Consider the following 27,610-nt stretch of genomic DNA (forward strand, 5'->3'; position numbering starts at 1 on the left):
TACACTAAATTTTGACTTTATATTAAGCACTATTTTCCTATTCTGTTGTAGTGTTAAAATAAACAACAACAAATAACAAATCATATAAACATAATGTTTATCCTGAAAAAACCCTAATATGGGGAAAAACCAACAAAACTATATTAGTCCCTTAGTCAAAACCCATCCAATCCGATTAATTGATCCTTCACTACTCACCTCCTTGGCACATTAAAATGAAGTATTCAAACCTTTTAGAGGCTTCATTACATGCAATCCATGAGCACAAAACCATGGGAAACCAAAACCATGTGCCCAAAACCACCATTATTTAACCAAGCAAGTTTGACTCTTTCATCTAGTCAAGTTTTACCTACCACTTATTACAACAACTCAATGAAAGGAACAATAAAATTTGTAAATAAATATATTTCTAATATATATAATTCATGTGAAAAAATTAATAAACAAAAAATATCAAGTTCCTATGTTTCTAGAGGAATGTACAAAGTACATCATTCACTAAATAATTGCAGTAAAAGTGAAAGGCATGAATAACATGTGAAACAAGCATGAAAATGAGAAATAAAAGAGTACACATGGGTTTCTAGAGATCCTTTGGGCGGGTCCTTTCCAAGGTTCTCAAAGACTTGATAAAAATACAAAACTAGCTTCTTGACAAGAAAATATGTTTTTCCATTAACTTAAATCAACAACACACAACTTTGAATAAATAAATTTGTAGAGATACAATGTAGTAAAAAACAATATTTTTGATTTGTAAATTGCCCCAGATATTCCACTAGATAGTTTGTCACGATCGATCTGATAAAATTATACTTAAAAATTCAAAATCTACACTATAAGGGTTTACTTCTCTTTAGATTTATGGATTTGTAAATAATTATTTATTATATCTACATGAAAATTAAAATTGTGCAGAAAATAGAGAATAGAAAAATAAAAACTCACAAACCATAATTGACACAAGATATATCATGGAAAACACTTTCTGGAGAAAACTAAGTTGGAAGGTGAGGTTGCTCTGCTCACTTTCTCTGAATATAAAATGGCTGCAAGTAGAAAGAAGTAAGCCTTGTGGACCATGGGCTACTACAATGCATAAATCCTCTCTATGTGCTTTCTCCGTACCCCTCTTGACTGCTCTACTTGTGTATGGAACAAAATTTCCTCCAAAAGAATGGAACCCATTTTCATCGTAGTGTCCCGGTTTTAACACAACCCAATAGGATACTAGTGGTTAGGTTTGAATCCAAATCTTAATTAGAGTTACAATATTGACTCTTCTAGAGCATTTTTCATCATAATCACGTTGCTATCCCATTTTATATGAATAACGTGGCTTGACGTGGCATCCTATCAAATTATGGTGGTAAAAATAGGAAGGCCAACTTCCGAGTGGCATAACTTTTGCATACAAACTCCCATTGAGGCAATTCTTGCACCAATGGAAAGATCTCTATGTGTATAATAGAAAAAAAGGTTTTGCACTAAATAAAACAAAATTTACCCCTAAAACATGCCATTTGATGCCTCAAAATTCTCCTAGAAGTCTTTAGACCCCAATTTTATGAAGTGTGCCTCGCTAGTAAAAATGGTCTCGTGAGCTGATTCCTCCACATTTTCCACTCTAAAATCACCGAGATGGATTACAAAATATATAATGATCCATATAGATCATTTTTTCCCTACTTAACCTTATCCTTGAGTCTCCTTATTTTAAAAAATGTTTAGGAAACAACCTCCTCGATAAGAGGGTTGTTTTTCCCCCAAAATTCCATAAATTATAGGAAATTTGTCTCTTTGGATTTGTTGCAAGGCCACATTTGTCCCTCACCATTGATAAGGCCTGGATTTGAACAATTCTAGAATTCCATATTGGCAACAGAGGGAACAAGGTTCCTAATTTTATGGTGGGTTGGTGGTGGGTTGTTGGAAGAGGACTGATTTCTCCCAAAACCTGTCAAATTAATGTGCTAAGATACCAAAGGTCATGAAAATTATTATTATGATTAAATCACTTAGGCATTCACTCACACATGGCATAACCTATAAATCATAAAAATGTATAGTGAGAAAGTATAGGAATGCATGATTTTAAGGTGGATAGAGGTTGTATATGAGCCTTTAAGCATCCATTACAAGGGCCTATCACTAGTCAACCACTTGATTATCATCGATCCCTTAATTAACTATCTATTGGTAGTCAATCCTTCAATTGATTATCTCTAGAAGCTTTGGAAGTGTGATGAAACAATGGGACCTTATGTTCCAACACTATGCATTTTGATATTTTCCTACAAGATTAGTACATGGCTCTTAGGCATACAAAGAGTAGAAATCACATAGTGGGTGATGGTTTATTAACTTTGCCAAATTATGTTTTTATTGACATCCATCTACTTCTCATCAAGGTCTGCAATTTCTTCTTTGTGATGCTAATTTTGGTTATTTCTAGATGAAATAGTCAGAAATGGATAACAAAACATGAAAAAGTCTGTAGCATGAACATGATTATGTTGGAATGAATGCTAGAGTGAACGGAAATAAGAGGATTGGGAGGAATTGTGGTTGATATTACTTTTCACGAGAGGAATGTTAAGACTCTTACACTTCCCATGATGATTATACTCAACCCATGCTTCCATAATTATGTGAGAATAATTCTCCACCAATGTCTTTTCCTCAATAATTGGTTTCATACATCAAAGCAGGTGGATGGTTCTATTTAATTTATGTGGTGGAAAAGATATTTCCATGAGTGACACTTAGCAATTGAGGATTTGCTTTCCCATGGGATCCATTTCATATTCTCTTCAAGTGGAATGGAATAGCCCATCGTGCGCTCTTCATATCCATCTTGGACCATTACATATTATTTTCATGTATAGATATTTAGATAACTTGATCTCACATTGGCAAACCCACCATATGGTCCATATAAGTATATTTATATAATAAGTGTCTAGTCATTTACTATTGGGCCTTCACCTAGAGCTCTACACTATGATTCCATACTAGCACATTTACATCATTTACAAGTGGAGTCATGTATTTAAGCCCGCATGGCTTGACTTACATAATTATAAACTCATATTTATGATCGATACATATTCTAATGCAATGCATTATAGGGTTAAAAACTAGGGTTTTACAAAGTACTAGTGAGTTTTCCCAAAAAAATATTTTAGAGACTCGTATATATTTTTAAAAATAAGTTCACATTAAAATTTCAATTCTAATTCCATTCCATCTTATTAACAAAGTGATAAGCTTAAAATGAAATGAATATTAATTTTTTGGATGACATGGATTGCAGAATATTTCAAAGGACTTGCATTGCATCCATAAAGCTAATCGACAAAGGAACTCTTTATTCTATTAGGAGGGAGGAGATTTTTCTTCCATCACTATTTTGTGTGAAGGCTATTCCTATCTTATTAATCTTATTTGTTGTTAAATATACCCCATTCACATTTTAGTTGAATTTGGTAGTCCTTATTAACAAAACCTCTTCTTAATATTTTTTATTGTTAGATAAGTCTCATTCAAATTTTAATTGAATTTGGTTGTATTTATTAATGAAAATTTATAATTTTTATTATGATGTTGAATATTATATTGTAATTCTTATTTTTGTTGGATATTGGGAATAACACTCTTGCGTGTTTTGCAATATTGAATATCTACCTCTTGTGGATCCTAACTCTGGTGATTGTAGTGAAGACTAATTCCCACAAGTTTTGATCTAATGGAAATCATAAGTCTAAAAAGTGGTATCAGAGTGAAATATTTCAAGTTTGAAAACTCACCTGGCTTGCACTGGGGGGGGAGGAGATTCTTGGACATTGGGTTCATCACTCTTTGTGTGTTTCTTAACATGGACTAACCACCTCTTTTGGATTCTAACTTTGGCAATTGTAGAAAAGACTAATCCATGTGGTTTTTGGTCTAACAAAAAACGTGGGTCCAACAATATTGAAGAGAATGAAGTTCAAAAACTACTTTTGACCGTCTAATCATTAAAGACATTATAATGAATTACATTAAGTATTTAAAAGATATTATTTACTTAATAATTCAAGGAAACCACAACACCTAGAATGACCTACTAGTGGTCTGTAAGGAGGTAGGCTTTCATTCATACTAGATGCCTTTGGGTCTTAGTTTGTTAACCTATTTCCTTATGTCTGAGGAAGACAAGCACTTAGCCCAGTAAAAGCATTTTTAGCGCACACACCTCATGGGTATATTTTCTCACATAAATTTATTTGACATATATATATATATATATATATATATATATATATATATATATATATATATATATATATATATATATATATATATATATATAATTTTTTTTTTCTTGAAGGGTGGTTCATGGACACTAGGTGGCCGCTACATCCATGAGAAAAATCCAAGAATATCAACTCGAAGGGATCTACCCACCGACAAAAAAGTAGGGACTAACCCTAAGGGCGTTAAGGAGATTTGACCCCATGACCTCCTAACTGGCGAGATGCTTAGCAATGGGAACTCGACCAATTGATATAACCCTTGGGGATATATATATATATATATATATATATATATATATATATATATATATATATATATATATATATATATAAAATTATTTTTCTTATTTATTAAATAAATAATATAAAATATTTATGATTATTTTTTTGAATTAATAATATATTAATTTATTTAGTAAATAATTTTGTCACATTTTTGCTCCCAAGAGCTACATTCTATAACTTAGTATGAGGGAGATGTGTAATTCCTTCCATGCTAAGTTTGGAGTTGACAAGTTCCCCTCTTAAGTAAAAATAATTACAGGGATAGGCTTGTCTATTTTCAAATAGGGCTTCTGGAATTTTAAATTAATTATCAACAATTATTAGGTAGATAGTGGAGATTTAACCTCCATAGAATATTCTAGAATATTTGTGCCGATAGGCATGTCTATTTTGGAATATGGGTTCTAGAATTTTAATTTAATTATAGATAATTATTAGACAGATAGTACGGATTTTATCTTAGAATATTATAGAATATTGTTAGTCGTATACATAAATGAAAGGTTGAGATATATATTTCTGTAGGTTTTAACCCCATACAGAAATTACCCGCATACAAATTCTAAAACACAGAAAATAAACAATGCGAGAGCATAACACATAAAACACATATACACAGAGATTTTCCCCTGGATCCCAAAACTGGGACTACCAGCTTAATTTTTCATTATGTTTCTTTCAATGTTACAATACATATTTATACATGCCAAAGCATCCAATACCATGGACTGAAAACCATCGTGTCCAAATCCATGGACCGAAAACCATCGCGTCCAAAAAACATGTGAGAAAATCATTCACAAAACCATAGGTGGGTCCGCCCAACCTAACATACGGTCCAAAAACAAAATTTTCTGGGGCGCTGCCCTGGAACCCATAAAGTGAGGTTACGGGTGCCCCTCAAACCCCCTAAGACCTCCCCCCCTCTAATCCCTGTTAACTACATGGGCTATTTGTGGAAAGAATATAACACAACCCAACATTCTCCCACTTATTGTTTTCTTTCCACAGGGGGCCACAAGAGAGCTTAGTCATTTATCCTACCCTGCAACACCCATTGTTTCTTTACACCAAGAGAACTTCTCAGAGCACACAGATTTTTTCAATGCATTTGCAATATTCTTCAAAGTGTCCACCTTTACCGGCAATACCTTTTTGTCTTCTATCATATCCCTCACAAAGTGATACTGAACATCAATGTGCTTTATCTTTGAATGACATGCAGGGTTCTTTGCCAAGAAAATTGCACTTTGGTTGTTACAGTCTATCCTTATAGCTTCCTGTACTAAACCCATACTTGAACACAATCTCTGCAACCAAACTGCTTCCTTTCTTGCATGAGTGGTTGTCATGTATTCTGCCTTTGTAGTTGATAGTTCCACTATAGATTGTTTCTTACTCATCCAATTGACTGCACCTCCAAATAGGTTAAACACGTACCCACTTGTAGATCTTCTCTGATCCAGATCTCCAACCCAGTTTGCATCAACAAAGCCACGAATATCCAACACTCTGTCCAATCCTGGTCTTCCTTGGTAGCACAAACCATAATCACTAGTGCCACGCAAATACCTAAAAACCCGCTTCATTGCTGTCCAATGCTCCTTTCCTGTTTTTGACATAAACCTGCTCAATACTCCCACTGCATGTGCAATGTCTGGTCTAGTATAAACCATTGCATACATCAAGATACTGACTACACTTGCATATGGAACACGGGACATGTCCTCTTCCTGTTCTTGTGTCTTGGGACACTGTTCAGGAGATAACCTCACACCTACAGGAATAGGAAACTTCACCGGTTTTTTATTCTTGCATATTAAACCTCTGCAATATTGTATCGACATACTTCCTTTGGTTTAAGTAGAGCTTCCTCTTTGCCCGATCTCTTTTAATTTCCATGCCCAAAATATAGTTTGCAGCACCAAGATCTTTCATGTCGAATTTGGACGCCAGTTGAGAAACATATCATCCACATACAAGACCAGAGAAATAACACGATCACCAATTAATTTAAAATACACACAGTGATCTACTTTGCTTCTGGTGAAGCCAAGTCCCTGTATAAATGTATCAAATTTCTGATACCACATCCTTGGTGACTGTTTTAACCCATACAAAGACTTCTTTAACTTGCATACCAGTTCTTTCTTACCCTTCACTGCAAAGCCTTTAGGTTGCTTCATGTAGATCTCCTCTTCCAGATCCCCTTGAAGAAATGTTGTCTTCACATCCATGTGTTCTATCTCAAAATCAAAAGCAGCAGCAACAGATAAAAGTAATCTAATAGAAGTTACCTTGGCAACAAGAGAAAAAATATCGCCAAAATCAATTCCTGACACTTGGGAATAACCTTTTGCTACCAACCTAGCTTTGTATTTCTCCACTTTTCCTTCTACATTTGTCTTCTTTTTGAACACCCATTTGCTCCCAATGTGTTTCCTTCCAACTGGAAACTCCACCAGATCCCAAGCCTCATTTTTGTGTAAAGATGCCATTTCATCAACCATGGCCTCTTTCCAGAGTTTTCCATCCTCTGAATCCACTGCTTCCTTCATAGTTCTGGGATCATCGTCAATAAGAGACAAAGAAAAATTTGAACAGAGAGCAGATGGACTATACCTTTCTAGCTGTCTTCTTTCTCGAACTGATCTTCTCACAGCCGAAGTTTGTGGCTCTTCATCTTCTGATTCCTCCTCTGCTATAGAGTCTGATTCTTCCTCCTTTAGCTCAAACTCTATCTTCTTAGGTTCCTTTGGTTGGACTTCATGTTCAATAAAATATTTCACCTCTTTGAACACCACATCTCAGTTGTACACAACCTTCCTTGTTACTGGTTTCCAAAGCTTATAACTGTTTAAACCATCCTTATACCCAATAAAGATGCACTTTTCAGATTTACTATCCAACTTGTTTCGTTTCTCCTTTAGAGAATGTACATATGCATCACATCTAAATACCCTCAGATGTGAAAGAGAGGGTTTCTTATCATCCCATACCTCTTGTGGAGTCTTATCCTCCAACGCTGATGAAGGTGACCTGTTGACTAGGTAACATGCAGTATCTGCCACCTCTGCCCAGAATTCTTGTCCTAACCCGACACCATTGAGCATGCTTCTTTCCCTTTCCATAAACATCTTGTTCATTCTTTCTACAACTCCATTTTGCTGAGGTGTATATGGAGTAGTCTTCTACCATGATCCCAGAATCGGACTACTAGCTTGATTTTCATTATGTTCATTTCAATGTTACAATACATATTTATACATTCCGAAGCATCAAATACCATGGACTGAAAACCATCGCGTCCAAAACCATGGACCGAAAACCATCGCGTCCAAAAAACATGTGCGAAAATCATGCACAAAACCATAGGTGGGTCTACCCAACCTAACATAGGGTCTAAAACCAAAATTTTCGGGGGTGCTGCCCAGACCCCATAAAGTGGGGTTACGGGTGCCCCTCAAACCCCCTGTGAACTCCCCCCTCTAACCCCCAGTTAACTACGTGGGCTAGTCGTGGAAAGAATATAATACAACCCAACAATTTCCAATGTAGTTATACCTTTTTTCTCGTTTTAATTAGACTCATTAATTAAAAAAATGTCATATGTACAAATGTCACGTGAAATGAGTTATGGTTTTTTGGGCATATGGTATTGATAAGCCATGGTGTTTGCCCATAATATTGTAACAAAGCCTATTTATAGATTAAGAATATCCATGATAAAGTGGGGGTGAATCTACATGGTTAATAGTCTTGTTACATAATTTTTTTTGATGTATATATGTTTAACTTGTATATTAACTTTTTATCATTAATAATAATATAATTTTAATTTTAATTAAAATTTGGTTAATTCTTATGATTTTTTTAGCGACTTGAGATGTATGATGAAGTAAGTGTTTTGATGCTTATTAGTCCCTACTGAGGAAATACTCAAGCAATCAATTTGTATATTGACCACTATTAGTTTAGCATTGACCCATGCATTCTATAATGTTTATCTTTGAAAAAAAAATATTTATTTCTCATTAGTATTGAAATAATTATTGTAGTGATTAATCTTCATTTTTAAAACATAGAATCAAAATTTATGTAGAACCTATACAAATAAATACATCTATGTACATGGTTCTCTTGTTTGGTGTTGATCCCTAGCTCTCGTTACTCTGATTCCTCTGCTAGTCATTACCAAACCAACTGATTCATCCCTGCCTATCTGGGATCAACCTGTCTAGTTCCCATACCCAAAAGGTCTTCTAGCTCCCATGCTCAAAAATCCAAGAACAACTGTGCAAGTTTCGATGTTTTCTCATTGAATCTCAAATCTAGCCTTGTCCCTCAGATTAGTTTTGTTTCCACCTCACGCAACTCTCCTTCTCATCTCCCTCCATCCACGAATAAAAAAGCCCCATTTTCTCTCCTCTTCGTTTACCTATATGGAAGAGGTTTCTTCCTTCTCCTGTAACTGCCCCACTGCCTTTCCATTAAAAAAATCTTTAAACTCTGTCAGTTGCCTCTACTTGAAAACATGATGTATGGTTTCAACAATTCAAGGTGGTCGTTTACCCTTTCGTTGTTTTGAGAAGTTATAATCATTAAGTGATCGACCTTTGGATGTTTTGTAGAGTTATAACCACTAATTTGGTTGATTGAGTTGGTTCCGAGGATGGTTTATTAATTAGTTGCTTTAAATAACTTATTTATTTAATTAACGACTTTATAATTAGGTTTGATAAATAAGTTTATTAATTTTCATATTAGTTAGTATGTAAATGACTTATTTAATGAGTGACTTTATAATTAGGTCTGATAATTAATAAGTCTATTAATTACATGTTAGTTAGTATATAAATAACTTATTTAATTAAGGAGTTTATAATTAGATTCGATAATTAGGTTTGACATTTAATTATAATTTAGTATTAGCTCATTTACTATGCTTAGATATTCTTCATAATTAATTAGTATGTATAATAGTGCAGTACATGCGATGCATTCATATGTAGCTATCATATGCATGTCTCGTATGCATGCTAATAATCCTATGCTTCCTAGATTCATGATGGGTCGTTACAATTATTTTTCAAACATTTGATTGGGCCATAACTTGAAGGTCTTATTGTAGCCTTACACAATATGATGCCATGTGGATAATTGGCTCACATTTTTCTACCATAATTTTTGATGCAGTTGCAATATTTATGTCATGATTTATTTTTCATTGTTAAGCGTCATTAAAAAACCACCTAAAATTAAAATAACATATTTACTATCAGTTACTTTAGTCAAGTATTTGCATAAAAAATTGATAAGAACAAGATGTAAATAAATATATTTACCATGAGTTACTTGCTACCATTATTTATGTATTTTTTAGAAATTTAACAAGTAGGAGTAAAAATGTAAATGTGCAAACTTACTAGTTATTACTACCCACTAAAAATTTATGCAAGTCCTTGCTTGGTAGGAATTTTTTTTTTTCCACTTCATATATCAGTTTGCAATTTTTATAAAAGCATAATTTCCACTTGAGTGGCAGGGACTATGCTGCCCCTGCAACACTTGTTATGGATTGATGCCTATCGACATTTACCCGTCATTTTATTTATATGGTTGTGCTAGTCTTAGTAGTAGTCACAATCAAAGATTGGGATTTATCTCAAATATAGTTATTCTCTTTCTAACTTTTAATTAAATTGATTAATCAAATAAAAATTTCATATGGGAACATTCATATGAAATTAGTTATGGTTTGTTTGAGCATGTGGTATTGACAAGCCACGGTATTGTAGAAAAGCCACTTTACAAGTTAAGAATCTCCATGGTTAAGTGGGGGTGAAAATATATGGTTAGGAAACATATTGAGAAGGGGGGGGGGTGTGGGGTGTTGGGTTGTGAATCAATATTTTTATTCCACTTAGTCTTCAATTTCAAATTCAGAGAAGTGTACACTACTGTTATTCAGACAACTCACATGTGTACGGGCCTTTAGTGTATGAAAGTTGCATATATGTAACTTATCAATTTTTCACAATATCCATTAGTTGTTTACATTAACCATTGCATCAATATTTCATTATCCATTCATTATGTAGTAACCATGAGTAGTGAATAACACATAAATCATAACACATAAGAAACACATCAACACATTTAAACAATGGGATTTTAGGTGGAAACCCAATGTTGGAGAAAAACATCGTTGATGTCGTCTATGTCTTCTTATTTTATTATAAATAAAATATTCTTACAATTTTTAGTTGCACAAACCCTTACTAACACGTAGGCTCCTACATGTTAGGGGATACAACCTCCACTCATTCTCCAACACCCATTAGAAGGGAGCTAAAACCCCTTGATCAAGTTCTATGGCTCCTACCAAAAGGAAGCTTTGAATCCCATACTAAAGGCTCCAACCCTCAGCACATCTATGGACCACATTTCATAATATTTCATACTGGATCCACCTGTCTCAATCAACCATCAAAACATATAGGCCACCTTTCATCAAATTTTCAAAATGGATCCACACCCAACAATAAGCTCAATCATGAAATACTAATAACCACTATGAAACCAAACATTAAATCACTGAATACTGATCAAATCTCTCTTCAATCAATTATTGATCAAATCAAGATACCAATCAACCAATCATTGATCAAACTAAGACCAATCATCAACCAATCACTGGTTAACCAAACTAATAACCACATTGTCAAATACCAGACATCCTTGAAAATCATCAACAAATAACACAAAACCAATCTACTATCATTACAAACCATGATCAAATTCACCTAAGAATACATGCACGATTGTTTTGAAAGGTATTCGCTTATATATGTGTTTTTTATGCATAGAACCCACTTAGATATCTCAAAACTAAATACCAAAACCTATTCTTTGTCAAAATTTCTCTGCAACAAACACAACCTATGAGTACATACTGCTACAAACTCATCAAGATGCTAAATCCATTCAAACCCTCTCTTCAATAAGTTTATAAAGATGCCAAATGCCAAGACAACAAATGTACTTGTCAAACACCAACAAAACTTCCATTTAATCCCTCTCATATATCATAATGGAAACAATAATTAGAAGTAACAAGTAACTAAATTAATCAACTTGCATTACTTCAGATATTATACGCGACTATTTTGAAGAAGATTCACGTATGTATGTGGTATTCAAGAATACAACCCACGTACAAATCTCCACAAGAATTATTTCTATCCTACATACAAACTCTGTCAAAACATATATCTATCAACATACATCTAGATCATAGTTCTATTATCACCACAGGTCTTGCATTATTAACAATTTTGATTCTGCAACAAGCCAGTCAATCAAGTATATCTTTCAACACATCTTCAGATCTATCATATCAGAATCTTTGAATTACTCTCTGGTGCAAACCTGTTCCTGATCATATCACACATGAATAATCCATTACATTTCACACTCAACTCCTTGATCTCCTTCTTATTTTATAACATTTTTCCTTTCCAATACCATAGGCAAATCCTTTGATAATTGTTGTTGGGATCAAATAGACGTTGTTGTCACAATACTATGGGAGATTACCATGGGAAAAGCTCCTGGTTTCCTATTTACCATGATTCGAGTCATGTACATGAATTTTAATCATTAGACTTGCATATGTACATGACACTTCTTCACAAGGGTCTCATATAGTTTTCAAACTTCACATTTTTCATGCATCTTATGACTAAGTTGTCAATACTCTTCTTTATCCTCTGCAATTGCTCTACCATCATTCATGTCATCAATAACAATTCTATAACACATCATATTATAACCAAGTTAACATTAAGGAAATATTTGACATGCAAGTTTCCATCAAGGAAAGCACATCATATTATAACCAAGTTGACATCAAGGACATATTTGACATGTAGGTTGCCATCATGTGCAACATATTAGCCATAATGCCAACAATATCCACATTTGGATTGTTGGATGTGGAGCCTAATTATATTCCTGATTCAAAGGTCTTGTTTCAGTTGGGTGTACACACCTCCACGCGGGGGGGTGGGGGGGGGGCTACCACCGCTATTGGGGGTTCCACGGGCTAGTGGGCCCCTGATGGGGGTTCAGGGGCAACGCCGCTAAAGCTAAAAATAGATGAAAATTTTCCTTGTAAAATATTGTATCTTAATATTCAATGTGGGCCTTTCATTAGGTGGATGATTTGACGGTATAATTTATGTTATTTTAGGGTTTTTTTTTTCCCTAGAAGGAAACCCTCAGTTTATATGAGGGAATTTTATTGCAGTTGTGTATTATTATTTCTGAGTGAGAAAGAGAGAGGAGACTATGTAAGAGCAAAGATGAAATTACAATGGATATGTTGTAGGTTTTATCTCCTCATTTTGCTGGATAATATAAAAGGAAAGATTGGATGCTTTTCTATGAATGTAGCTGAAATTGGGTGAACCACATATATCTCTGTCTCTCTTGTTTTGTGAGTTTCTACATTTTTTGTTTCCATAATATTGTATGTGTTTCCTTGCTCCATTAATTATTTTCTAACAACTGGTATCAGAGCCGAAGGTCTATTTGGCTAATAAACATGTAGGAGTGAAGGGTTCATGGTTCGAGTGGGAGAAAGAGCGGAAGATGGTAGGTTTAGGGTTGAGAAATTTAACGACCAAAACTACCAGTTGTGGAAGATGTAGATGGAAGATTATCTGTATAAAAGATATTTGTACCTACTATTGAAGGGAAAATCAAACAAGCTGATATGTGTGATAGATGGATAACGAGATCTTCTCAACAAAAAGGCACTAGGAATAATATGGCTATGTCTAGCAGCATTGGTGGCATTGAAAATTTCAAATAAAACGAAAACAAAATGTTTAATGATGACATTTTCCAAACTATATGAAAAAAACTCAACCTCAAATAAGGTATTTATTATGAAGCATATATTTAATATGAATATGTCATAAGGTGGATCTGTTGTTGATCATTTAAATGCATTTAACATGGTTACCAGTCAATTAAGTTTTGTAGGGGTAAATTTTGATGATGAATTTAGGGCTCTGTTATTTCTGTGCTCATTGCTAGAATGTTGGAATGGCTTAATTATGGCTATTAGTAACTCTATCTTGGATCTAGTACTTTAAAGTTTGATGATGTTGTTGGTGCCATCCTTAGTGAGGAAATACAACAAAAAAGCTCCGGTGAGACATTAGGTAATGCTTTGACTGTAGAGACTAGGGGAAGAAAAATGGAAAAAGTACTGAAGAAATCACAATAAATCAAGAAAAGGCAAATCCAAATCCAAATCATTGATATTGTGCTAGAAATATGGGAAGAAAGGACACCTGAAGAAAGATTGCAAATCTCGGAAGGGAAAAGAAGGAGATGGAAAATAAGAGAACAATCATGAAGTGAATGTGACAGATGATGTGTTGCAATATGATTTGATTCTTTCATTAGAGAATATTATTGATGCATGGGTGGTAGATTTAGGGGCTTCATTCTATGCCACACTTGATAGGAAACATTTTCATGACTATGTTCAAGGAGATTTTAGACAGGTTCGTTTGGGTGATGATAAACCCTATAAAATCATTAGAATGGGTAAGGTTTTTATAAAGAAACAAAATGGAGACCAATGACTATTGAAGAAAGTAAGACATGTTCCAGATTTGATGGAAAATCTAATTTTAATAGGGCAGTTAGGTGGTGAAAGCTATGTAACTACATTCATAGACATAATCTAGAAGGTCACTAAATGAGCCCTGGTAATAGAAAAAGGGAAAAAGGTTGGTACGTTTTATTTCTGTAACATTTCTAATTTTGTTATTGATTTAACCTCCACAAGAGCGGGTATGACATTGTGGCATCATAGGCTTAGGAACATGAGTGAGAAAGTGATGTAGATTCTTTACTCAAGGAATTCATTACTAGGTTTGAAGCATGTTGATTTGGACTTCTATGAAAATTGTGTTTATGGAAAACAAAAGAGAGTAAGATTTATTAGAGTTGGGAAGGAAAAGAAGAGCAAAAAATTAGAGCTTGTGCATATATATGTATGGGGACCGTCTCACGTATCATATCTTGGTGGCTCTTGCTATTATGTTACATTTATTGATTATGCAACTAGAAAACCTAGATTTATTTTATTTGAAATAAATTTGATGTATTGATACTTTCAAAAAATGGAAATATTTGGTTGAGAATGAGATAGGAAAGAAGTTGAAGTGTCTCAGATCAAACAATGGAGGTGGATATTGCAACAAAGAGTTTGATAACTATTGTTCATAGCATGGAATTCGTAGAGAGAAGGTAGTTCCAAGAACACGACAGGAAAATGGTGTGTTAGAAAGGATGAGCAAGACAATCATGGAGCATGCAAGGTGCATGAGATTGCATGCAAGATTTCCTTGCAATTTTAGGCAGATGTTGTAGAAACTGTTATTTATCTAAAAAACAGAGAGCCTTCAAGTTACTTGGATGGTGGTATTCAAGAGGATTCATGGATAGGTAAAAAGGAAAACTACTCATTTTTAAAGACTTTTGGTTGTGAAGCGTTTATCCACATCAATAAAGAAAATAGAACAAAGCTTGAGGAAAAATAAAAGAAATGTACATTTATTGGATATGGTGTTAATGATTTTGGTTATCGCTTATATGATTATGAAAATAAAAAGATCATTGGGAGTAGAGATGTCATATTCAAAGAAAAGGTCTTGTATAAGGATCAAATGTAGGAAAAGAAACAAAAAGAAAACAAAGAATACACAATGCTTGATGAGATGACAAAAAAAGTAAAGGTGCTTGAAAATCATAATGATCAACAACCACAATAACAACAACAACAACAATAAACACAATAGAAACAAGCACCTCAAATAGCTAAAAGTGGTGTTAGAAGATATACCAAGATAAGTAGAACCCGTGAACAACACACTCCTCCATTATATTATGTATTGTTGACTGATTTTGGTGAACTAGAAAGATATGAAGAAGAAATGCAGGCAGAAACCAAGAAGAAGTGGGAGCAAGCCATGGAAGAAGAGATGGAATCCTTAATGCATAACCAAAATTGGGACTTAGTCAAGTTGCCTTTGGGTAAAAAAAAATATAGAATAAATGGGTTTATAGGTTGAAGGAAGAAGATGCAGGTAAACAAAAGTATAAGGCTAGACTTGTGGTGAAGGGGTTTGCACAAAAGAAAGATATATACTTTGATGCTGTTGTTAAAATGACTTCAATTAGAACTATTTTAAGTCTAGTGGCAGCAGAAGATTTGCATCTTGAGTTGTTATATGTAAAGACAACCTTTCTCCTTGGGGACTTGGAGGAATAAATATATAGGTAACAACCAAAAGGGTAAGATGTCAAAGGGAAGGAGAAATTAGTGTTCAAAGTGAAGAAGAGATTGTATGGCTTAAAACAATCTCCAAGACAGTGGTATCTAAAATTTGACAAGTTTATGTATGAACGTGGTTATACTAGATGTCACTCTGACCATTGTGTGTATCTTAAAAAGAAAAATAATGGAAGCTATATTATATTTCTATTATATGTAAATGACATGTTGATTGTAGGGTCTAACATACAGGAAATAAATGTGCTCAAAGGAAAATTGGGAAATTCATTTACAATGAATGATTTGGGTGATGCAAAAAAAATCCTCGGTATGAGAATAACTAGAGACAAGAAAAATAGCAAATTAATATTGTCTCAGAGTGAGTACATAGAAAAGGTGTTAGAAAGATTTAATATGCAGAATGAAAAACTAGTTAGTACACCTTCATTTAGTCATTTCAAACTAAGTAAGGAAGTGTGTCCCAAGACTCAGAAATAGATGGATTATATGTTTAAAGTTCCATATGAATTAGCAGTTGCAAGCTTAATGTATGAAATGGTCTACACAAGGCTTGATATTGCACATGCAATGGGAGTTGTAAGCAGGTATATGAAAAATCTGGGAAAAGAGCATTGGATGGAAGTGAAGTGGATTCTCAGGTATTTAAGAGGTACCAAAAATCAAGCATTATGCTTTGGTGGTTCAAACATTGATCTACAAGGATATATTGATTATTGGCTTGAGGGGACCTGACCCAGGTTCAACGTTAATTATCCAACAAATCCCTACACTATTGTTCCTTTCGACATCAGCTCACGGTGCATGGAATGAAGTCTCACCTGAAGCAGCATGGGGGGATGCTGGAACCAAGTTTCTGCACCCCAAGATGGTTGTGATGTCGCTTGATTCCCTCTATCCTTGTTGTCGTGTAGGTTTCTTCTCTCTAGGGCTTGCAAGATGAGCCCTGTATTCCAGCCTTCAATACGTTCGTGAAAGAGTACGATTGACCTTCGCGTAGCCCTAACCTGCTGCCTAGGTACTTTCGCGTTGTTATGGTAGCGTACTGTGCAAATTCCCCAATTAATCTAAGTGACTTACTTATCTTTGTCAAACAATTATAGTTAACTTAGCGTAAACATATATTCGTAAGTGCGTTCAGTTATCTAATGTAATTGCATTCATTTGCGCATCATATAAGCATAATAAAGGACATTCATACATAACATATCAAGATGTATCAACAGAGAAAAGACACAGAAATTGTGGAATATTTCTCTTTATTGATGTCTTCCAAGTGTTTACAACTCTGTCCACCTTGCGTACACAGCTGCAGGGGTACGAACACTCAGCTGTAGACTTCTACCCTAGGCCTATACGCACCGAACTGTAGAGCCTCTACCTACGCTATGACCCAAGACTTAGACTTCTTACTTTAGAGCTATGACTCTCTTACATGATTCATCCTTGTCTCCCCAAACTACTTAGAGCTTTAGCTCTTTTTATACAATCCCATGGTCCGTGGACCATGGGTAGATCTCTTACAACTAAATTTTCTTTACAAAACTAAGGGCGGACTACCCTTTATGACACATAACACCTTCATGCTTCACGACCACAAAATGCGAAGTATTTACAATTTTATTACAAAATTTGACTCAAACATGGGCTTTTAGACCTAAAGCTGCCCTTGGGGGATCCGCTCCCAACAGGCCCCCAACACAAACATTGTGACTCGACCTTGAGTCACTTGGTAGGTGTGTAGATCTTTGCGTGAAGCCCATCCATCTCGACCCATATGACCACTACCTTGGTCATGCATTAAGCTACCGCTTGCTTTGCGTCTTCCACTCTATTCTCGGTCACTGATCCTGTGCTGTCAGCCTGAAGCTTTTGTTGCATCGCTTGCCAAGTCGCAAGCTTGCCTTCAATATTTCCTGTGATTGTGTAAGCTTCCTTTAGCTAGGGCTTTAGTCTCATCTTCAGCTTCTTTTCCTCCTGTAGCTTGGCTAGTTTCTATGTTAGTGTGATGGTTTGCGCTGTGACCTTAACCTCATCATAGCATTGTTATAGCCCGCACGCTTCCATCTCTAGCCTCTGTATATTGGTGTCCTCCTGCAATTTTGTCAGGACCTCAAATGATTGCTCGAACAACTGCGTGTAGTCTGCTACTGCACTCTCCACCGCCGCTACTCCCTATGTGACAATGGTCGCCAGCTGTTCCTTTACTTCTGGTGGTTTTGAAGGCTGGGCCCTCAACTGTAGCTCTGTAATTTGCAGGTTCAATTCCAACTAAACCTACGAAATCTCAATCTCAGTGTCACACACCCCTATGGCCAATTTGCATATGCATACCTTGACTGGCTCCTCCTCCAGAGTGGCTAACTCTGGGACCATTCGACATGCCTCCTCAACGACCTGCATAATCATCTTACTTTGTTTGGTCGCCTCGGTTTCAGCGGTGATGGCAGAATTTCTCTGTAGGGCCATCTGTTCGTTGATGATCCATTTTTCACTGATTAGCTAGAGGGCGCGGTGCTCACGGGTCCTCAGTTCTGTAATTACTCCATCCTGCAAGAGGTGGAGTGCTTTGCGTAGAAGCATTGCCAGGTTCAGCCCAACTCCCTTCAAGCCGCTGATAGTGGGCCTGTCAACCACATTTTCCGTGGTCAATTCTCCATCCGGTATCTCTATCCCACTAGAAGCCTTCCTGCGCAACATATTGGTAACCTTTGAAGTGCTAATAGCCAAGCTGGTGGACACCGTACTAGCCTACGATGCGTGAGTCTGCAACTCCTGCAACCCGGTCTGGATAGCCCCTAGGATGATCTATTGTTGTTGTTCAAATTGTTGTAGGGCCTCCACAGTGACATCCATGACCGTGTCACCAATATCATGTAAATAACCCTTTGTCAAAGTGATAGGGTCCAGCAAGGTCTTGGTCGCCTTTGACTTCTTCCTGGACCCTCCCTTTTCTAGTTCTCTTGGGTGCTTAATGCGGGCGGATGTCTCTTGAGGGTCCGCACCATGTTGTTCTATTTCTTCCTCTTTTGTCTCAGGTGAAGGCGACCTCGAACCTTTGTCAGAGCCATGCTCTATTGCACCTCTCTACTTTCCTGCTTGCTTTCCTACTTGCTCTACCTGGACCTTATCAGTGGCATCCTTTTTCCTCTTCTCGACCAGTTGCACCATCTTTAGCTTGGCCTCCTGCATCTTATTCTACGCGGTGGACTTGCTCCCACCGACCACCAAGTCCATGGTAGTGCGCCACTCCATCAGCCATTGATCAAGCACCGCATCAATGGCGTCATCCGTTACTAGATATGACAAGTCGTACCACTTCTGCGCAGGGTCCTTCCACACCCCGATGGATACTCGATGGAAATCGAGTATGAAATTGGCGTAGCCCTACAGGTTGGAATACACCATGGGAAACAATTGTGGCTTGTGATTGATGGCCATCCTGATGTTCATCTCCATCAAGATCCAGAAGATCTTGTTTTCCCTGACTCACTGCGCGTCCTTGGTCGCCCACAGTGAAGCGTACTTCCCTAATTCAAGGAGGTCTGGTGTGACAGAAGGGAACTGACTATCATCTGGTAGCTCCCATGCTACCAGCAAAATCAACAGTAAGAGCCATGTGTAGTGGAATGTATTGTTGAACTCTTGTGCTTCGTGATAGTTTTCCAGGAACTCTCTGTGAAGGTAGTCTAACTAGTTGAACTGGACTCCTTCAGTGCACTATTGTGCGAGCGTGAAGACAGGCGCCAACTCCTCATCGGCACGACACTCTTGCTGCAGGATTATCCTACCCTTTGATTTGCAATTGGAGCTTTCACTTGGTCAAATGCCTTTACCGCTGCTTATTACCTTCCCTGTGAGGATCTGTGTGGCTACCTTCACAACGAGGTTGCAGATGCTGGATATGGTGTATCTGCGTGACTTCTTTACCAGCTTGAATTTTTCCTTCATTGACTCTGTGAGAGCTTGCTCGCGACCTTTTCTGCCAAAGATCATCCTTGGATTCTCACTTGTATATGGCAGGCACGTTATTCGGTGGATCAACCTATCTGTGATGGGTATTTGCTCCTCTAGCCATAGAAACCCATCATGCACCAAGAACAACAACTGCTTGATGACCAAAACTGTCACTGGGGTGTGTTTGTAGTGTAGCACCTAGAGTAGGTTGAGCAACCCTACCTTTTCTACTCCCTTGAGCCACCTCCACGGCTCCAAGGTGGTCATTCCCATATTCGTGACTATGGTGTGGTGCATCAAATGCTCAGTTACCATGTGTGGTAACTTCTCGTGGTCCGCCAAGTCCCAATCTTCAAGCTTCAGTAGGGGCACTTGTGCCAAGCGCAGACTGTCAAAAACAATTTCATCCAGCAGCAGAGGGGTTTGCAGGGGAGTCTTACACTCATCAATGTCCTTTGGGACCTTAGACTTAGGCTTATGCGGAGGGACATACTCCGACAACCGAGTAATAGGGTTTGCACCCTGGGCTTCAACCTCCTCTACTTCAGCTCCCACATCCTCATCGTCCATCGGGATCTCTTTGATATCTTCCTCCTCTGGTTCTAGGTTTATGGCCTTGCCCTTCTCCTGTGCAGTGGGTTTTGGTGGGTTTCTCCTTCGCGATGCGTGCACCAATATGGCAAGTTAATTTCCCTTCTTGTCCTTGATTATCTCTTTAGCTGGGGTTGGCTTCGGTCTTGATGTTCTTGATCATTTAGGGACCTCTGCCAGTACTTCGGCAACTTCCGAAGTAGCTACTTTTGCCTCTATGTACATTTCCTGTGTCGGCTCCTCTACTACTTGTTCGGTATTTATAATTTATGGGGGTGATGACATGATTTTATGCAAGAATTCCTGTGTTTCCATCAGCAAAGTCTCAATTACCTTAGTAGCTATCAGAAGCTCATATTTCTCATGATTCATATGCGCCTAAGAGCTCAACAACTCAATTCTCAAAATGCCAAGTGTTTCTTGCTGGACAACCACTTCTAATTTATAGGGCATTTTGAGTTCAAATGTGACCGTGCCCCCAAATTCAGTTCATTAATGCCGGATTGGCAATAGATTTTCAAGGACCTGAGCCATAAATTTTGTCTTAAATATCGGCCTCCTGCTCCAATTGGCCTCACTTTTGCCGTCAAATCATGAACAATGACTTTAATGGTCACTTTCCAGCTAACTTGCGTGATTACTCCCTGGGTAGCATAGTTTCGTCTGCGTTGCCGCAGACCCAGTGAAACTTCCTTGCTTCACACCATCCTCCAATCGCGTAACTCCCCAACCTGAGTAGTGTATTTTATAGTCCCATGCCTCCTTTCAGCTGCCTGGAGTGCTAAGACTATGCTACCTTCATCTAGTCACATGGTTGGACCGCCGGTGTATGGCTTCAAGCAAATGCCATTCACCTTTCCTGGGAAGGGTTCTCCATTTAATTTGACTAGCCGTACCACTCCTTCATTGGTAATTTTCTTGATGACATAGGGCCCTAACCAGTGCATTATCAATTTCCCTGGAAATTTATCAAACTTACTGTCATATAGAAAAATTAGGTCATTTACCTTAAATGTGTGTAGCTTAATATGTCGATCATGCCATGCCTTTTCACGCTACTTTTGGACTTGTTGGTGAAATCCAACTAAAAATATCTCTTCCTTGAGCTCATCTAGCTATGCAATCCTCTCTTCTAGGGCTCTGTAATCCATCATACCTATAAGTGTTGCTTTGCACAGACTAGGCACGATATATTCCATAGGAATTACAGCTTTAACACCATAGACGAACCTAAAGGGGGTTTGTCCAGTCAACTTTTTGCATGTCATTCAATAAGCCCATAGTACTGCAGGTATGCGTAGGTCCCAATCACTTTGTTGAGCATTGCAAACCTTGGTCAGTGTGTTTTTGAGCACATTTTTGAATGCTTCCACCCCTCCGTTAGCCTATGGGTGAGAAGACGTGCTCTTCTAGTGATATACCTGAAATTCCTCTGTCAGCACGCTGATCATCTCATTCAGGAAGTGCATACCGTGATCACTCATTAAGATCTTTGGATAGCCAAATTGCGTCAGTACGTGCTCAAAGAGGAACTTTGCAGCAGTCGTGCCTATGCAATCCTTCATAGGCTGTGCCTCCACCCAATGAGTCAAATACTTCGTCGTGGTAATAATGTACCTTTCGCCTGCCTTTCCTTGGGGCTAAACGGGTCCCACAAAATCTATCACCCACTTCTCAAAGGGTTGCAACATCATCTATGGATTCAAAGGCATCTCATCCCTCTGCGATGTCCTGCCAGTCCTTTGACACACATCACATTCCTTGCAATACACTTTTGAGTCCTAATGGAGGGTTGGCCATCATAACCCTACGCGTAGAATATTCTTCACGGTTGCTCTTCCTTCATAATTCCCTCCTGTGGCACCCCCATAAGCATTTGCAAGGATGCTTCTTCTTTCAAACTCAGGTACATACTGTCGCAATATCTCATCAGACCCCATTTTGTACAGATGCCTAGCAATGACAGAGAAATCTTCCATGCACACCACTAATTCCTTCTTTTGCGGGACATTGTATCCTTCTCAAGTAGTTCCTGGCTTTAGGAAATGTATTATATCCTCAAAATGACCATCCACGACATGCACTGCAAATGGCTATGCGTCAAGCAATCCCTCCTCCAAATTAGTGGTCTCTTCCCCTGTTTCGATACACGACAGATGGTCTGGTCCTGTGTTTAGTCGTCTAGGCTTTACAATAACTTCAAAATCATATTCCTGGAAAAATAAGAGCCACTTGCAGATTCTTCCCCCAACAGAGGCTTATTGACCAGGTACTTCAGCGTGGAGTGATTCGTATAAATCCTAAAATGGCCTCCCAACAAGTAGTGCCTAAATGTTTGGAGTGCATACACCATGTCTAACGCTTCGTGCTCAGTGGTGGAATATTTCTTCTCAGCTTTGGATAATCTTCGGCCTGCGAATGTGATAGGATGGTCCAAGCCTTCTTCGCCAACATGTTTCATTACTGCTCCTAGTGCTATGCATGATGCGTGGACATGTACATGAAACCCCTTCTTCCAAGCTAGGAAGAATAGAATCAGCGTGGTAACCATCTTTTCTTTCAACATATCCAAGCTCTTCTTACAATCCTCATTCCAGTAGAAAGTGACATCCTTCTTCAACAAATTTTCCATAGGTGTGGTGATCTGGGCATAGTATTTGATAAAACTTTTGTAATATCCCCTGTGTCCTAGGGTAGCGCGCAACTATTTCACACTCCTCAGCGCTTCCAAGTTCAGTATCATCGTTATCTTTGTGGGATCTACCATCAGTCCTTGTCTGCAAACCACATGCCCCAACAGGTTCCCAAAAGGAGCACATAACAGACACTTCTTGAGATTGAGTGCGATCTAGTATCTTTAACAGGTATCCAAAATCAGGTGCAAGCTTGCTACATGGCGTTTAACCAACCCAAACACAGTCCAGTCATCAAAATATACCTCTAGGAACTTATGAATAAATTCCTTGAACGCAGCAACCACTACGTGTGATAAGATCATAGGTGCATTCCTCAATCGAAACAACATTAAAATGTACTGAAAACAACCCCACTCAGTCATGAAGGTTGTCTTACTCCTATCCTTCGGCATGATTTTGTTTTGGTGGTATCTCGAGAACCCATTAGTGAAGGAATATGCTTCATGGCCACCTACGTTGTCCAACACTTCATCAGTGAATGGAGTTGGGAAAGGATCATGCACACAAGCATCATTCAGCTTTTTGAGATCCACACATATCCTTATTTCATCCTTCTGCTTCTTTTCCTGTACCACTATTGGGCTTACTCGGTCAGATTCTTCCACAGGTTCAATGATGCCTACCACGAGCATCTTGTTTAGCTCTAAGAAGATGTTCTCCTTGTATTTCGGATTGAGATGGTAAGGTCTTTGTTTAATCGGCTTTGCCTCAGGGTTTAATGTAATCTTCATCATACCGAGGTCCCTGATTATCCCCTTCAGATTTGCAAACTTGGTAGGGAATAGGTCCCGATATTCGCAGAGCAATTCAATGACCTTATCCACTGTCGCGTCATCCTAGTAGTTTGTAATCTTCATGAATTTGGGTTTTGTCTCCGTACCAATGTTTACTTGTTTCATTTTCAATGGTGCGATTATATCAGGGTTCTCAATCTGTTGTCCTTTAACCTCGTGGTGGCCTTCTGTTTTTGGAATGTTAATCTTTCGCGGATCCTCATCTTCTTCTTCAGTGGTCACGTTATAGCATTCCAACATGTGACTTAGCTGAGTAGCCCACTCTCAAGCTGAATCAAGTCCAAAGGATCCTGTGGTATCCTAAAGATAGCTGCTTTCACTTCTTGTAGTGCCTCATTAATGCAGTCAAACCCATCTTCAAAATTGAATGTCATTACAAAGCCCTCGTGAAGACTATCCCATTCAACTGTACCATGGCAGAGCTTTGTTTCTTCGTACCAATTCATTATGACAACATCCAGGGTGTGACAGAACAAGTGCACCCATTTAGGTTGGGGCTTATGGAGATCATCCTTCCCATCCTATTCATGCCATCCTTGTGCTTTGTTCAGGGGGCTGCATTTATGCTTGAACCCTATAGGCGATAGTTCTATCCATCATTAATTCATAACTTCTGCAATTACACTCATCATGCCCTACCAACCTACAAAAGTTGTAGAATAGCTACTGCGGTGTCTGTACAAACTTCTATAGCAAGTGACAATTATCCATGGCATGTTTTCCTGCTACTTAACAGATAGCGCACCATAATGCAGGCCCCGTGCTCGGTCTTACTTGAGATTCTAACCTCAAAGGCATTGGTCCTCCTCCTACAATGTAGTTCACAAACAGTGAGAAATGGCCCTTGTTATGTCCCTGACTCTTGCATTTCAAGCACCATACCTCCTCGCACACCTCTGGTCGAACCGTCCTGTCTTGCTTTAGGCTTTGCATCTCAAGGCACAGATTCTTCAACTGCGCATCGATCTGCTGAAACCCCAGATTTGGATCCTGCATCGGAGTTTCATGCAGTCTCATGGAAATCTCCAAGGCCTCTGCCTGAGTTGTTATCTTTTTTTATGGCAACGCAACCCTTAAGTGTGGCAATAGAAAAGCCACAAACCACTCGCGATGTTGTCCATCTGTCAAATTCATGTTGGCTTCGTGGATTGTACATTTCAACCTTTGATCTAGTTCCCAAGGCATCTCGCCTGGTTGCATCACGATCTCCTTGAATCCCACAATCGACTGTGCCTCAGATTTAGGCCTATTGAACTCTCTATTCAGTGATGTCTGGATGTCTTCCACTCCAGCATTCGGGTTATCATTAGAGTACTTGATATACCAAGTTAGTGCGATCTTGCAGAGCACTAACCAATGTCACCTTCTTTATATGATCATCTATAACACCCTAAGCTTCCCATACAGATTTCACAATGAACTAGAATTGGTCCTGGTCCTCATTTCCAAAGCCTTCGAACAAAGGTAGCTTCACTAAATTTTCCATACTGAATTGCAGTGGAGGTGGAGGTGGTACGGGTGAAGTCACAAGTGATGGTGGTGAAGTTGGAGGTGGTGTGGGCGGAGGTGGTAGTCGCAGGAATCCTTGTCTTATTAAGTGAATATCACTTCATAGAGAAACCTTCTTTATCCCTTCCTCGTCACCTCACAGAGGTGAAATCAATGGAATATATTCAGGACCATTTTTCCCTTCATTTCTATAAGTTTTTCCTCTTCGCATAGTTTTGAACATAAAGGTAGCTGCATAACCTGTTTTTCACACAATAACATTTTAATCCAGGTATTCAAAGATTTCATGTACTTACCTCGCGGTCCTTTGAAAAAGTGTCGCTTCACCTCGCTGTAGCTAACTGATCTGTCGATGTAAATTCAATCACAAACCCTCCTATGACGTGATCGAGCCAATGATCAACAGTGCGGGTGGTCTTGTCCTCAGATGCTTCCAATTTATGTACTAGCTCTAAGGTCCAAATAATAGGACCGTCAAGTTTCCACCTTCCTTGGCTATTTTCTAGCTTCGCGATCCACTCGTATAACTCAATTGGGAAGGAGTAGAAAAAGATCTCGTGGATCTCTGTATATAGGTATCTGTCCAACCATTGTTCCTTTGTCAGTCGGGTTTCTATTCCCCTATGTTGCAAATTTATGGATCTTCCTATCCAACTAGTCCTCAATCTCCTTCTTAGTTGGATTCCAGTGATACGACATCACACATCTCTTATGCAGATTCCGGTCCCAGCAACAGAACCATTTGTTGGCTTGAGGGGCCCTGACCCAGGTTCAATGTTAATTAGCCAAACAAATCCCTACACTACTGGCCCTTTCAGCATCAGCCTGTGGAGCGCGGACTGAAGTCTCACCCAAAGCAGTATGGGGGGATGCTAGAACCAAGTTTCCACACCCTGAGATGGTTGTGATGTCGCTTGATTCCCTCTATCCTTTCCATTGTGTAGTTTTCTTTGCTCTAGGGCTTACAAGATAAGCCCTTTATTCTAGCCTTAAATACCTTCGCTAAAGAGTACGATCGAACTTCACGCAGCCCTAACATACTACCCGAGTACTTTCATGTTGCTATGGAAGCGTACCATGTAGATTCCCCAATTAATCTAAGTGACTTGCTTATCTTTGTCGGACAATTATAGTTAACTTCGCGTAAACAGATATTCGTAAGTGCATTCAGTTATCTAATGTAATTTCATTCATTCGTGCATCATATAAACATAATAAATGACATTCATACATAACATATCAAGATGTATCAATATAACAAAGACACAAAAATTTCAAAATATTTCTCTTTATTGATATCTTCCAAGTGTTTACAACTTTGTCCACCCTACGCACAAAACTTCATGGGTTCGCGCACTCAGCTGCAGACTTCTAGCCTAGGCCTTTGCACACTCAGCTGCAGAGCCTCTACCTATGCTACAACCCAAGACTTAGACTTCTTACTTCAGAGCTATGACTCTCTTACATGATTCATCCTTGTCTCCCCAAACTCATTAGAGCTTTAGCTATTTTTATACAATCCCATGGTCCACAGACCATGGGTAGATCTCTTACAACCGACTTTTCTTTACAAAAATAAGGGAGGACTACCCTTTATGACACATAACACCTTCGTGCTCTGCGACCACAAAATGCAGAGTCTTTACAGTTTTATTACAAAATTTGACTCAAACATGGGCTTTTAGCCCCAAAACTACCCTTGGGGATCCCGCTCCCAATGTTCATGAAGATGTGGAAAGTGATAGAGATAATAGGAGGAACACCATAGTATATGTGGTTAGTGTAGGTGGAACAACTGTTAGTTGGGTTTCAAAATTGAAAAATATTGTTGCACTTTCAACAACAAAACAGAGTATGTTACTGCTACGGAGGCTAGTAAAGAAATGATTTGCTGACAAAGGTTTATGTATGAATTGGAAAATAAGAAGGAGATGGGAAGGTTATACAATGATAGCGAAAGTTCCATTCATATTGCAAAGAACTCAACATTTCATTCCAAGAATAAACATATACAACTCAAGTACCGTTTCATATGATCAGTTTTGGAAGATTGACAGTTGAAGCTGGAAACGATACATACTAGCCATAATCTTGCAGATA

The sequence above is a fragment of the Pinus tabuliformis genome, chromosome 8 (assembly GCF_031772625.1).
Source record: "Pinus tabuliformis cultivar Carrire ecotype Pingquan chromosome 8, CPIR1, whole genome shotgun sequence".
Classification (NCBI taxonomy): domain Eukaryota; kingdom Viridiplantae; phylum Streptophyta; class Pinopsida; order Pinales; family Pinaceae; genus Pinus; species Pinus tabuliformis.